Below are 15,311 nucleotides of genomic sequence, written 5' to 3'. Positions count from 1 at the left end.
TTGGAGTTGGGCTCTGTGCTGGGCACAGAGCCTGCTTAAGATTCTCTCTCTCCCTCTCCCCCTGCCCCTCACCACCATTCATACACACTCTCTCTCTCAAATAAGTAGATCTTAAAAAAAAAAAAACATTTATAGAACTACCATTTGGATGAATTTAAGCTCTCTGCCACTGACTAAACTCTCTCTGCCCTGTTTTTTTCTCTCCTCCCCATCCCCCGCCCCTTCCATCCCTGGGCCTCATCTGGATGCCCACATCCTCATTTCCCTTTTGGCCTGCTTCTAGTTGCTCAAGTCATGGGATTATATTCAAATACTTCTAATTTTTTTCTTGTTGCTGTTATTAGAGAAGGGAGTGCTTTAAAAGTTGTTTCCTGCCCCCCACCCCCTGCAAAGATGCCATATACACAAGTGCAGTCCTTGCCCAGACATCTTATTTCCCCTTTGGATGTGTTATCATTGGGGATCAGGTCCAGCTGAGAGTGAAGGAAAACAAATTTATAATGTCTCAACCCGGTGGTTCTCAAACTTGAGTGTGTATCAGAATCAAGCAGAGGCCTTGTTAAAACCCAGTCCCCACCCCCAGATTCTGATTTAGTTCTCAGGATGGGGCTTGAGAATGTGTCTTTCTAACAAGTTGTGAGGTGTTGCTGTAGCTCTTGAACTGGAAAGCGCACTTTGAAGATGATTGCCGTAAGCATACAAGGTCTTATTCTCTTGTATAAAAAGCCCAGAAGTTGGCATCCTGGGTTGGTGTGGTGGTGAATTGTCAGGGATCCAGGGCCTGTCAGGCTTTTCACTCTGGCTGTCTAAGATGTGTCCTTTGCCTTATGGTCCAACATGGCTGCTTGAGCTCTAGCCATTAGGTCTTCCTCCAGCAAACAGAAAGGAGGATGAAGCAGGGAAAAAAAAAAACAACCCAAAAACAAAACACATACCATTATGGTGCTTTACAATGCCTTGAATGACACTTCCTGGAAATTATAAACATTGCTTTCATTTGTAATTCATTGGCCAGAACTTAGTCATATCTACATAATTAATTGCAAGAGAGGTTGGGACTATGTGTGGGTTTTTTTTTGTTTTTGTTTTTTTTATTCTCGATGGCCAGGTTTCAGCTAAGTCTGAGGTTATCTGACTAATGAAGAAGAGAAGAATAGATTTGGGGACAATCAGCAAGAGTCAGAGAACATATCCCAAGCCACCCCATCAGCCCAGGGCTAAGGAGCCAGGCCTGTGCCAGAGGCCCAGGCCCAGCTGGTAAGATTAGGTGACCTCATGTAGGCAAGTCATCTTCCCTCTTTGTGTCTCATATCTTTGTCTATGAAATAGAGACTCATTCATATCTGTATTCCAACATACCTTTATTGAGGTTCTCCCGCGGCCTGCCACCGGGCTCGGGGCCATGATGGAGAGAAATAAGTCAAGGGTACTGTATGCCAGGTGTGCACAGTCCAGGGGGCAGATGGACAAACACCTCTGACCTTCTGATGGGGAGCCCAGCCACAGACTTGGAGTGGGGGTGACCTCTACGAATAACATTTCCTCCTACCTTTACTGTTGTAGGACCAGATACAAATCATGAGTGTGTGACTTACAAATAGTTAAGTAATGTGGAGCACGTGTGGCTTTTCTCTCTGAGGGACAGACCCAAACGGAGTGTCTGGTGAGTAATTCCCAATGCCACCACACCTCACCAGCAGGAGAGGGAGGTGACCTGGGGGAGAGTGTGGTGGGGGCTTCAGATATTCATGGAGGCCATGGACAGTCTTCCTCAGGAAGATGACCCTTCACACAGATTTTGTCATGCAACTTCAAGGGATTCACAGATTCCCGAAGCCCATCAAAGGACCCTGGTTAAGAACTTATTGTAGGGGTTGCCTGGGTGGCGCCGTCGGTTAAGCGTCCTCCTCTTTGTTTCGGCTCAGGTCACGATCAGGGTCATGAGATCGAGCCCTGTGGCAGGCTCCCCACTCAGTGGGAAATCTGCTTGAGATTCTCTCTTTCCCTCTGCTCCTCCCCCCACTCATGTGCTCTCTCTCTCTCTCTCTCTCTCAAATAAGTTAAAAAAAGGGGGGGGCACCTGGGTGGCTCAGTCATTAAGCGTCTGCCTTCGGCTCAGGTCATGATCCCAGAGTCCTGGATCGAGCCCCACATCGGGCTCCCTGCTCAGCGGGAAGCCTGCTTCTCCCTCTCCTGCTCCCCCTGCTTGTGTTCCCTCTCTCACGGTGTCTCTCTCTGTCAAATAAATAAATAAAATCTTAAAAAAAAAAAAAGAACTCTTACTGTAGAGAAAAATCTTCTCAGCTAGTGGTGGTTTTTAAGAGCCTCCGGCTCTGGGACAGCAATTTCAAGAGGTTTTCCTGAATAGCCCTGCTCTGGAGCAGGGACCGCAAGCAGGAAGACCCCTGTGGCAGGGTCAGGGATGGCTCGGAGACTGGACTGTGGTTTCCGGGGACCTCAGAGCTGGGCAGAGGAGAGGGGAGACTGGGCAGAGGTGAGGCAGGAGAAAGTGGCCGGAAGGGCGAAGGAGGATGGAGGCAGGGAGGGCCACGAATGTGTCATGCCAAGGAATGGGCAGGTCTGTGGTGCCTGTGGTGGGGGTAGGTAGGCCCAGAACGGGCTTCAGGCCAGCGCCCTCCAGCTGGGGGCAGCACCCCCCTCCGCATCCTGTAAGGTGCAAGGGGGTGTCAAGGAGAGGCACACCCCCCACCACCAAACCCTAGTTTCTGTACAGCTGGCCTGGGCCTCGGTCTCCCCGGGAGGTGCCAGCAGGGCGGATGGTGGGTTGTGTTCTGTTTTCTCCTCTCTCTGCTGTCACCTCCCTGCTCCCCGCGTGGATGGCACAGACCGAGTCACACTAATGGCTTTCTATGGAGCCCTCAGAACTAATGAAGCTGTTAACAAGTGATTGAGCAAATGAGTCGACACCACTTTATCACTCCACTGGGGGCCACGGAGCAGGCCACGGGCTGCACAGGGGACATGGAATGGAGTAGGGGTGAAGCTTGTTGCTTGGGCTGGGCAAGAGAGGGAAGGGGGGGAGAGGGAGAAGTGGGAGGTTCCAGGTGAGGGAGGAGAGGACAGTGTGTGGAGAGGGGCTTAGTGAGAGCTGTGGAGAGAAATGGGGAGATGCAGGGGGCAGAGAAGTGGAGAGGGGAGTGGAAGGGGTATTGGGGGCAGGGGGTGGGGTGAGGGTCCCTTTGGTGCTGGGCACTGGGGGAGGCAAAGATAGGAAGGCCAGGCCTTGGCCTTGAGGAGACCACAGTTTGGATGGGGAGGGAGAGAGATACATCCATTATTTTATTTATCGAAGTAGCCTGTGACACGGGCTTTATTATTCCTTTTGCAGAGAGGCTCAGGGAGGTCAGGCAACTTGCCCAAAGTCACACAGCTGAGAAATACAAGTGACATTCAAACCCAGACAGTCTGACTCCAGAATCCATGCCTTTTCCACCGCCCTCAGTTTTGCAAGTATGTGGAAGGGAAGACATGATCAGAGGGACGTCTGGGTGGCTCAGTTGTTGAGCGTCTGCCTTCGGCTTGGGTCATGGTCCCAGGGTCCTGGGATCGAGCCCCGCATCAGGCTCCCTGCTCGGCGGGGAGACTGCTTCTGCCTCTCCCCCTGCTTGTGCCCTCTCTCTCTCTGATAAATAAATAAATAAAATCTTAAAAAAAAAAAAGAAGAAGACATGATCAGAAACCGCTAAGAACAGATTACTCTGGGTTGATCTAATTTGCCTCATTAATGGAATTACTTGTCGGGGATGGAGGGGCCACAGGTGCTTGGCAGAATCTCTCCTGACATCCTGTGGACACAACTGTGACATATGGGCAAGTGGCTCAATGGCTGGAAGAATTTCTAATTAGATGTGGGGCCGATTCTAAAGGTAGTTGATGGCAGAGCCGAGGCTATCAGTGGGGGACAGCGACTTTGGCCCATGGGACCCTGTCCTTGGTCCTGTTCTCCTTCACATTTTTTTTTCCCTTTTTCCCTTCCCTTGTATTTATTTCTCATTATCCAAGTAATGTATGTCTGTTATAGACAATGTAAACTATGGATAAACAAAAAGAAAAAGCATCCTGGATCTTTTTTTTTTTTTTAAGATTTTATTTATTTATTTATTCATTTGAGAGAGCGAGAATGAGAGAGAGAGAGAGAGTGCACATGAGAGGGGGGAGGGTCAGAGGGAGAAGCAGACTCCCTGCTGAGCAGGGAGCCCGATGCGGGACTCGATCCCAGGACTCCAGGAGGCACCCTGGATCTTACTAAGAACATTCGCCCAACAGTCTTTTCAACTTGCTGTAAGTTTGAACATATTCGGAATGAAATGTTGGGGATAAAAAGCCCTCAACAACAACAACAAACCCTCAACGAGGGACACTGGGCTGGCTCCGTCTGTAGAGTGTGGGACTCTTGATCTCGGGGTTGTGAGTTCGAGCCCCACGTTGGGTGTAGAGATTTCTTTTTTTTTTTTTTTTAAAGATTTTATTTATTTATTTGAGACAGAGAGAATGAGAGGGAGGAGGGTCAGAGGGAGAAGCAGACTCCCTGCGGAGCAGGGAGCCCGATGCGGGACTCGATCCCGGGACTCCAGGATCATGACCTGAGCCGAAGGCAGTCGCTTAACCAACTGAGCCACCCAGGCGCCCCTTCTTTTTTTTTTTTTTTTTTAAAGATTTTTATTTATTTGTTTGTTTAACACACAGAGAGAGAGCACAAGTAGGCAGAGCAGCAGAGAGAGGGAGAGGGAGAAGCAGGCTCTCCGCCGAGCAGGGAGCCTGATGCGGGACTTGATCCCAGGACCCTGGGACCACGACCTGAGCCGAAGGCAGCCGCTTAATGACTGAGCCACCCGGGTGCCCGGGTGTAGAGATTTCTTAAAAATAAAATCTTAAAAAAAAAGCTCTCAACAAAAGGTAACCCACTGTTCACATTTTGGGTGTATCCTGCCAATCGCTTTATTGCAAATAATAGCCATAAACTGTAGCATTTTATGGGGCATTTACTATGAGCTGGCAATGGTGCTGAGCATCTGATGGGCACCATATCATTAAATCATCATCTCCCTTTACGGGCAGTTTTATGATCTACTTTTCACAGATAACAACACCAAGGCTCAGAGATAAAGTAGCTTGGCCACAGAGGCTGGCGGAGGGGATGAAGCAGAGCTTGAACTGGGATTTGGCTCTGGAGCGGAACTCTGAGCGTCTAGGAGACCCCACGCTCTCTAAATGCACCTGGACCCGCTCCCCCACAGTCCTCCCCTCCTCACCTCACCTCTTCCTGGGGACTGTTTGTGCCAGGTGGTCATGAGTCTTCATGCTGCTTCCCTTCTGCTTGTACAGAAGCCTCTGGGGACACCACTGAGGTGTGAACTCCCAGAAGGCACAGACCCCAGGGGAGCAGGATATTCTCCTGTTCTTTAAGCAGCAACCCCCAGTGGGCATTTCTCATATGTTCCTTATACAGACAGGTGTCTCAGGTTCGAAAAGCTAGGAATCTATTTTAAACACTTTTTGAAAGCTTACTATTTACCAGGCACTGTGATAAGCTCTTTAGAGATAGTAACTTTAAAAAAAATGATTCTAAAAAGTAACATAGAGTAAAATTGACTTTTTTGGTTGGGGTACAGTTCTGACTTTTAACACGTGTGTAGATTCCTGTGGTCACCACCACAGGTCAGGATTTGGAAGAGTTACGTCACCGTGAAGGGCTCCCAGGTTCTATCCCTGTGCAGTCATTCTTCCTCCTACCCCTATCTTCGGCAACTGCTGATCTGCTCTTTATCAACCATAGTTTTATCTTTTCGAGAATGTCCTATAAGTGGAATTATACAGTATGTGACCTTTTAAGACAGGCTTTGTGCACTCAGCCTAATGCCTTTGACATTAATCCAACTTATTCTGTATCTCAATGGTTCATTCCTCTTAACTGCTAAGTAGTAAATATCGCAGCATAGGAATGTATCATAGCTTGTTCATTCGGTCACTCACTGAAGGATATTCAGATTGTTTCCAACTTGGGGAAATTATGAATAGAGCTTCTATAAACACTCATGTACAGGTTTTTGTGTGGACATATGTATTCGTTTCTCTAGGATAAATGCCTTGGAGTGGGATTTCTGGGTCATAGAGGGTCTAAAGGGTCTCAAGTTTTTTTTTTTTTTTAAAGATTTTATTTATTTATTTGAGAGAGAGAGAATGAGAGAGAGCACATGAGAGGGGGGAGGGTCAGAGGGAGAAGCAGACTCCCTGCCGAGCAGGGAGCCCGATGCGGGACTCGATCCAGGGACTCCAGGATCATGACCTGAGCCAAAGGCAGTCGCTTAACCAACTGAGCCACCCAGGCGCCCCTAAAGGGTCTCAAGTTTAACTTCAGAAGAAAATGCCAATATCTTTAGGCATCTGTCTGACTCTTCCTTCACAATTCTTTTTTTTTTTCAAGATTTTATTTATTTATTTGAGAGAGAGAATGAGAGACAGCACAAGAGGGAAGAGGGTCAGAGGGAGAAGCAGACCCCCCGCTGAGCAGGGAGCCCAATGCGGGACTCGATCCCGGGACTCCAGGATCATGACCTGAGCCGAAGGCAATCGCTTAACCAACTGAGCTACCCAGGCGCCCCCTTCCTTCACAATTCTTTTAGTGCAGATCTGCTGGGAGCAAATTCCCTTAGTTCTTTTTTTCACTGAGAATTTCTTTTCTTTTTCTTTTTTTTTTTTTTAAGATTTTATTTTTAAGTAATCTCCACACCCAAGGTGGGGCTTGAACTCATACCCCCGAGATCAAGAGTTACACGCTGCACCCACTGAGCCAGCCGGGTGCCCTCTCTGTGGCTTACAGTGGATGATTTCTAGTGCTCTATCTTCAAGTTCACTGGTTCTTTCCTTTGTTATATCCATCTGCTATTTGATCCCATCCAGGAAATTTCTATTTTGGTTATTTTGTTTTTTCACTTCTAAAATTTCCATTTGGTTCTGTTTATATATCTTTAATAGCTGAGACTTTCTATCTTTTCATTCATTTAAAGAGTATTTGCCTGAAGCATGTAAAATAGCTGCTTTGGGGGCGCCTGGGTGGCTCAGTCGGTTAAGCGGCTGGCTTCAGCTTAGGTCATGACACCAGGATCCTGGGATCGAGCCCTGCATGGGGCTCCCTGCTCAGCGGGGAGCCTGCTTCTCCCTCTCCCTCTGCCCCTCCCCACTCCACTCATGTTTTCTCTCGATTGCTCGCTCTCTCAAATAAAATATAAAAAGTCTAAAAAGAATAAATAAAATAAAATAGCTGCTTTGAAGTCTTGGTCAGAGAAATCTAGCCTCTGGGTCATCTTGGCATTCGCATCTGTCTGAGTTGAAGATTCTCCTGGTTCTGGTATGCTGCATAATGCTTCCTTGTATCCTGGGTATTCAAAAAGATTATGTTGTAAGAATCTGGCTATTGTTAAAGTTCTTCAGAGAATGTGGGCAATTTCGTTTTAGCAGGCAACTGACCCCGGTCGCTTCAGGCTGTGAGTCCGGACCAGATTTCCGTGGGTTATAGTTTCAATGTCATTTCAACGTCAAAGCTTTTGCAGTGGGGTTCAGCTTGGTGCCATGGGTGTCGCATCCAGTGGCCAGTCTGGGACCTGGGCGGTGGTCTATCCTAGAGCCCAGTCTTATGCTTACACTGGAGACCAGATCCATTCGAGTACAGCCTGAGGGGTGAGCTCAGGAGCTCGTAAACTTGGTGAACTTGCTCTTCCCTGTCTGTGGTTTCCTTCGTGATTTCTCGCTCCCTGGGGATTCCCTGTTTTGTTCTCCAGTGAGAAAACGGGGGTTACCCTGCTCTGCTGCACACTCCTTGGGACTGTGCCCGATTTCAGGCTCACCCCACCCTCTTGGGGACACAGCTCTTTGATCAGAGGGGGACGTTCCCCTCCCTTAGAGTTTAAGGTGTGTGGGGGGGTGCCTACCATCACCACCGCCACTGCCGCAGAATTGTCTGGGGGCCGGGGCGGGAGAGAACGCAGAAGAGAAACCCGGGGGCTTCACTACTCTCTCTGAGTGTTAGGCCCCCCTTCTCTCCCCTAGAGGCAGAACCAGAGCGGTTCTGCTGTCGACCTCTCTTCTTCACTGCTGTGCCCGGTCTGCCTTCCGGGCTGTCTTGTGTCCCAGCCAGGGGCTACCAGAGGAAACCGGGATGTCAACACCTCTGTGTTGAGCAGTGCTCCAAACTCTGCCTTTCTTCCTCAGTGTGCCCAGTGCTCTTTGCTTCTCCGACTCCCCAGATGGCTACTGCACGCATCGCTGTTCAGCTTGTAGATCTGCGTTCAGTGGGAGAGACAGGGCGGCCTGGCCTTACTCCATCTCACCTGGAACCTAATCGCTTTTAAAATTGTCACAGCTGGGGGTGCCTGGGTGGCTCAGTCAGTTGGGTGTCTGCCTTTGGCTCAGGTCATGAACCCAGGGCCCTGGGATCGAGCTCTGTGTCGGGCTCCCTGCTCCGCGGGGAGTCTCCTCCCTCTGCCTCTGCCCCTTCCTCCACTCCTGATCTCTGTCCTCTTTCTCTCTCTCTCTCTCTCTATATATATATATCTCAAATAAATAAAATCTTAAAAAAAATAAAATGGTCACAACTATACGAAGTAGATACTGTTATCATCTACATCTGACAGATGACAAAACTGAGGTACACGGAGGGTGAGTAATTTGTCCAAGGTCACGCAGCTTGTAAGTGGCCAACCCAGTCCTCCTGGCCCTAGAGTCCGTGTTCTCAGCCCCTAGTTCTGCAGCCTCGGAGGCAGGTGCACACTGGCCCTGCAGGGTGAGGTCTGGTGCCCCTTCTGTAGTGCGCAGGGCTCCATATCCCCCACTGCCTAGCCTGCAGGGCGAGCAAAGGGAGAGCGCAGAGTGCAATGGGACAGGAATACACTTTTGTCTTTCGGAGTGTGTACATGTATGTGTGTATACACACTTGTATATATGGTTGCTAAACCACGCGGCCCCTGCACCTGAGGAGGTGGATTCATTCGTTCAGCAAGTATTGCTGCCCCCTGTCCCCCTCTCAGCCTCCCCTGTGGCATCCCCCACCCCTGGGAATACATCAGTGAGGAAAACAAAGACCCCTGCCTTCATGGAGCCTGTATTCTAGGAGTGTCTTAGTCTGTTCAGGCTGCCATAACCAATTCCCATAAACTTGATAGTGCTTAAAAAGCAAAATTTATTTCCCACAATTCTGGAAACTGGGAAATCCAAGATTAAGGCACCGGTAGACTCAGGGTCTGGGGAGAACCCCTTCCTGATTCATAAAGACGGTTCCTGCTGTGTCCTCACGTGGCGGAAGGGCTGAGGGAGCTTTCTGATATCCCATTCATGAGTCCTCATAAACTAATCACCCACCAAAGGCCCCACCTCCTAAGAGCATCACATTGGGGGTTAGGATTTCAACATACGAATTTTCAACATACGACATTCAGTCTGTCGCAAGTAGGCAGACAATAAGCATAATAAATAAGTTAGTGTATAGTATGATAGAAAGTGGCAAGTGCTGTGGGGAAAAAACAGGACAGGTGAGGAGCATCGGGAGCGCTGGGGGAGAGGGTTGGACGTATATTTATTGGCAAGGAAGGAGCCCTGCGATGTCTCATTGAACGACAAGTGTAAGACAAAACGCAGTCTATACAGCATTTCCATTTTTTATTTATGGGTAAAAATGTGTTCTACAAGCCTTAAAGAGGAGCGCACGTCCTCAACTGTGCATTCCATATGGCAGGGGACAGAATAAAGTTAAACCCTTTCTGAAGAATCCCTTTGTGGTTACACCTCAATTCCGAGACCTGCTGCCTGTTCTCAGATCTGCACTGCTCTTCCTTCGGACTTCCAAGGAGCAAGTCAAGTCATTTGTGGTGGGAAGCCAAGATTTCCCACTCAGCCGCCTGAAGAGTTGGAAATTCTGTTCATGGAGCCGGAAATCCCTGGAGATTTGGGGGTTAAGTCAAGGGCCAGCTACTGATTTGAACGCTCTGTGCTTCCATTCCACCTTCTGCAAAAAAGAGGCGAATTATGTTTGCAGTGAAGACTAAGTTAATGTGTGAAAAGGCCTGGTGTATTGGAAGCACTTGAGAAATGTTATTCATTATTTTGGCTGACACTGAGTTTTAGCTGACTGGGAGACATCTAAATGGATATGTCTGGGACAGAGGATGATATGGGTTAGGAGCTTGACAGAGAAGCAAGTGACAGAGATTTGGGGCTTATTCCCAGAGGGGGCTGTGGCATAAGACGAAATATATATTTGGTCTTTGTCCCCAGTTCCTGACACAGAGCTCCTAAAGCCCTTGGCATTTCTTGGGTGAGAGGAGCATCTTTTTTTTTTTTTTTTTAAGATTTTATTTATTTATTTGACAGAGAGAGACACAGCGAGAGAGGGAACACAAGCCGGGGGAGTGGGAAAGGGAGGAGCAGGCTCCCCGCGGAGCAGGGAGCCTGACGCGGGGCTCGATCCCAGGACCCTGGGATCATGACCTGAGCTGAAGGCAGACGCTTAACGACTGAGCCACCCAGGCGCCCCATAGCATCTTTTGTTTTAATGAGGGGACTCTTGGTGAGTGGGCCCCTAGATAGCTTCAGGAGGGGGACTGGCCACCAGAAAGACCAAGCCTTGATGGGAAGCCTGGAACTTTCGGCCCCACCCCCATCTCCAAGGAGGGCCGTGCACTACAGCTCCACAAGACAGAAGCTCCTGACCTCAGGACCCTTCCACGCCTTGCCCCATGTACCTCTTTATCTGGCTGCTCATTTATATCCTTTATAACATCCTTTATAATAAACCAGTAAATGTAAATAAAATGTATTCCTGAGTTCTTGGAAATGTTCTAGCAAATTATCAAACCCAAGGATGGGGTCGTGGGAGTCCCAGATTTATAGCCAGTTGGTCGGAAGCACGGGAGGCCCAGGACTTTCGATGGCATCTGAAGTAGGGGGCAGGACTGTGGCATTGGGCCCGTGGGTGGTGGGAGCTAACCTCAGGTAGTTAGTGTCAGAATTGAATCAAATTGTTGAGCACCCACTTGGTGTCAGGAGAATCAGAGAGCTGGTTGTTGAGGTGGGAAAACACCACTGAGTTGGCTAAAACCATGCGGGAAGATGATATCCTCGAGGTGGGGACCACGTATCCTAGGCTCCCTCCTGGCGAGGAATGGCCATATGACCAAGTTCTGGACGCTGGGGTAGGAGCTGAAGTCATCTGTGCAGCTTCCCCATTAGATTTTTAAAAGGAAAACGCTCACCCTCTACTTCTCTTTACTCATTGCCATAAGCTGGCATGTGAATGTGGGGAGATTATCATTCTTCCGCCAAACAGATGAATGCAGCTGTCTCGGGGTAACAAGATAGAAGGTGCTGGGCTCCTTGGGGGTCAGAGCCCCCTACCTCTGGACCATCTGCCAGCTCAGACCCTTATACGAGAGGGAAATCCACCTCAGTGGCATCGAAGTTACTGTTATTTGGTCTCTATCAAGGCAGCTGCACCAATATTCTAACTTGATATTCTCATGTGTTCACTGATTCGGCAACCATTTCCTTGGCGCACCATGGGAGATGCCCGGAGTCACAGATACAAGGTCTCACATGGCCTGGCTTATCATGTCTCTCCCCAGAATCACGCCGCTTTTCAGAATCTGAGTTTCTGTACCAGCAGCACAGGCTTCCTGTGACTGTAGGTCCCTGAGATGTTCTAGACTCAGACAGGAGGCTCATCCCTAGGAACGGGAGCATTGACGTGGGGTGGGTGTGGGGGCATGTGCACAGGTCTTCCTGGCGGGGGCTGGAGCCCGGGGCCCCTCCCAGCTACCCTGTTACAGGATTCACAACACACACCAGTGTTTTCTCTTTATTGATTTAGAAAATTCTTTACCCTTTCTCTCTTTCTTTCTCCCTTCCTTCCTTCCTTCCTTCCTTCCTTCCTTCCTTCCTTCCTTCCTTCCTTCCTTCCCTCCTCCCTTTCTCTCTCTCTTTCCTTCTTTCTTTCTTCCTTCCTTTCTTTCTTTTCCCAATGCGGGGCTTGAACTCATGACCCTGAAATCAAGACCTGAGCTGAGATCAAGAGTCAGACACTTAACCAACTGAGCCACCCAGACATCCCAGTTTATTAATTCTTTATTTTTTATTTTATTTTTAAAATTTTTATTTTTTAATGACAGAGAGAGCTTGAGCGGGGAGGGGAGGAGCAGAGGGTGAGGGAGAGAGAGAATCTTAAGCAGGCTCCACGCCCAGCGCCGAGCGCAACGTGGGGCTTGACTTCACGACCCTGAGATCATCACCTGAGCCGAAATCAAGAATCAGACTCTTAACCAACTGAGCCACTCAGGCACCCCTTTATTAGTTCTTTAAATTATTAAAGTAATATAGGGGTGTCTGGGTGGCTCAGTCGTTAAGTGTCTGCCTTCGGCTCACGTCATGATCCCGAGGTCCTGGGATCGAGCCCCGCATCGGGCTCCCTGTTCGGCGGGAAGCCTGCTTCTCCCTCTCCCACTCCCCTGCTTGTGTTCCCTCTCTTGCTGTGTCTCTCTCTGTCAAATAAATAAATAAAATCTTTAAAAAAATTATTGAACTAATATATACACCATATAAAAACATTCAAATTCGGGGCGCCTGGGTGGCTCAGTTGGTTAAGCGACTGCCTTTGGCTCAGGTCATGATCCTGGAGTCCCGGGATTGAGTCCCGCATCGGGCTCCCTGCTCGGCAGGGAGTCTGCTTCTCCCTCTGACCCTCCCCCCCTCATGCTCTCTCTCTCTCATTCTCTCTCTCTCAAATAAATAAGTAAAATCTTTAAAAAAAACCATTCAAATTCAAAATATACAGAATATAGGTAAATTGCTGGAGAAGTCCTTGCTTAGATATAAGCAGGACTGAGTCACTAGCCAGTCTTTAGAAAAGGCTGGCCCAAGTGGGCAATCATAAAAATAGAAACATATATGCCTTTGTCATTTTGTTTTGATTTCAAACATATAAATGCACATTTAGGCACTAGGCTCTCTTTGGGCTCCTGACTGGAGTTGTCCTTGTCTTCCTTGCATTAATCACTCCCACAACCCATCACCTGTTATTTCCAGTTTCCTTAAATGGGGTGAGAATGTAAGGACATGAGTGAAACTATCCGGTGTAGAAGCCGCTTAGATTTTTTTTTAGAATTTTCTCCGAAGAACTTCTAGTTATCCTTCACACCTCATTCAACATTTCGGCAATTCTCTGGTCGATTCAGAGCAGCCAACTTAGTTTTCAAGGAAGTGATTCTGTGCACTCACATTTCATCAGTTTGTGTAATATTTAATTGAATTATGTGATAATAGGATTATAGGATTATAGGATTACAATGACAAGTATACCTGGCTGAAACAGGCGAGAGATCCAGCTGACTCTTGGTAAACAGGTAGCCCAACCCCCGGGGGTAACTGAACTACCCGCTTTTTGAGACCACGGGTCAGCACACCGTGGTGCTGCGAACCTGTTTTTGTATGTCCTGAGTACAAATGGTTTTACAACGGATGGTTTTATATCTTTAAATGGTTGGAAAAAATCAAAAGGAGAATATTTCATGATGTGAAGTGCATGTGAAATTCAATCTTTGATATCCACCAATAAAGTTTTATTGGAGTGCAGCCACACCTATTCTTTTTTTTGGGGGGGGGACGCCTAGTTCTCTGACTGCTTTTGTGTGACAGTAGCCAAGCTGAACGGCTGAACAGAGACTAAAATATTTACTATTTGGTCCTTTACAGAAAGGCTTTGGCAGCACCTGTTCTAGAGAGAAGCCTGAAGCTTGGGAGTGCACCATGCCTCAGGTATCTGTCGCCGCGATTTACGGAAGGACCGACGACTTGGGGTAAGGGAAGGTTTCCTAGGAGAACTCCAGCCATCAGAAGCGAAAACCCTTTCTTTCTTGGCATTACTACCTCCCAAAGCGACCCCCTAGATATAACCAGAATCCACGGTGTTACAGTTTGAACCATTTCTCATTGACCTCACTCACTCACCCACAGTCCCCGTTGCCCTTCACAGGGCTTTGACAGTGACAGATCATGGGAAGTAGAGGGTGGCCCTATCTGCTCCCCTACCATTAATCCAAGCGGATGATAAAGCTTCCTGGAATGCAGCTAATATCCCTTTGGAGAGGTGGCCAATTCTCAACGGTGGCAGCGGGTTATTCCTCATTCTTTGCTTCATTCCGTGCAAAGAGCCAGAGTGTTTTTAGGTAACAGGACATTTGTACTCATGACAAAATGAACAGGCTTGCATTTTGATAAGCACCATCACGGTAGCCAGTATTTTCCTGGGCTGTGGCTGGGAATCAAGGTAGCATAGAGAGTTTCACATGGGCAATACATGAGCAGCCTTAACCATGGGAGAGCAGACAGATCCACCGCTTAACTCCCGTTGACATCCATTGATTTTCCACTGTCTCCTCCAGGGGATTTTTTTTAGCTAGATGCAAGGCTATCAGTACTGTCTGGATGTAACTGGGAGTTGTCCTTGGGTGAAACATGTGTGGGATATCTGCACCTGTGAGGAGTGTGTGTGTGTGTGTGTGCGCGCGCGCGTGTGCGCGTGGCCTGCGCCACCATCACATCTTGGCTGGATTATTGCAGTGGGTTCCTAACTGGCCTCTCTGCTTCTGACCTTGCCCTCTTACAGTCTGTTCTCAACACAGCAGCCAGGATGCTTCCTTTAAAACCCAAGTTAGGGAGCGCCTGGCTGGCTCAGTCAGTGGAGCATGGGACTCTTGGTCTCGTGAGCCCCACGTTGGGTGTCGAGATTACTTTAAAAAAAGTCTTTAAAAATAAATGAAAAAAATAACACCTAGGTCCGACCATGTCACTCCTTGGACTGAAGCTCTTGTGTCATTCTGAGCAAAAGCCAAAGTCCTCATAGCAGCCTACAAGGCCCTACATGATCCAGTCCCCTGCTGCCTCCCTGATCTCCTCTCCTTCTCACTGTCCCCATTGCTCACTCCACTCCAACCCATGGACCTCCTTGCCACCCTCAAACTGCCAAGCACACTCCTACCTCAGGGCCTTTGCACTTGCTCTTTCCCCTGCCTGGAACATTCTTCCCAAGGTAGCCTCATGGTTTGCTTCCTCACTTCCTTCAAACGCCATCTAATAGGTGAGGCCTTCCCCAACCACCCACCATAAAATAAGCCCCCTGCACCCTAGTACTCTTTGTTCCCCTGTCCTCTAACTTTCCTCCATAGTACTTATCATAATCAGACATACTACATGCTTTCTTTATTGATTTTCTGTTTCCTGCCATTAGAATGTAAGTTCCATGAGGGCAA

General features: G+C 48.4%; 1 protein-coding gene across 1 annotated transcript in view; it reads left to right on the top strand.

Annotated features, from left to right (window-relative positions):
- The window catches only part of PYY (peptide YY), a 57,960-nt gene that overhangs the window by 38,504 nt on the left and 4,145 nt on the right, over positions 1 to 15,311 (top strand). The window contains exon 2 of the mRNA XM_064582417.1: positions 13,756 to 13,859. The gene's annotated coding sequence lies outside the window, so the exon portion shown is untranslated. The remainder of the gene's footprint in view (positions 1 to 13,755; positions 13,860 to 15,311) is intronic.

The sequence above is a fragment of the Mirounga angustirostris genome, unplaced genomic scaffold (genome assembly GCF_029215605.1).
Source record: "Mirounga angustirostris isolate CCGP_5_RB_7025 unplaced genomic scaffold, mMirAng1.0.hap1 SCAF_17, whole genome shotgun sequence".
NCBI classification, from domain to species: domain Eukaryota; kingdom Metazoa; phylum Chordata; class Mammalia; order Carnivora; family Phocidae; genus Mirounga; species Mirounga angustirostris.
This window is presented reverse-complemented; position numbering and strand designations above follow the sequence as displayed.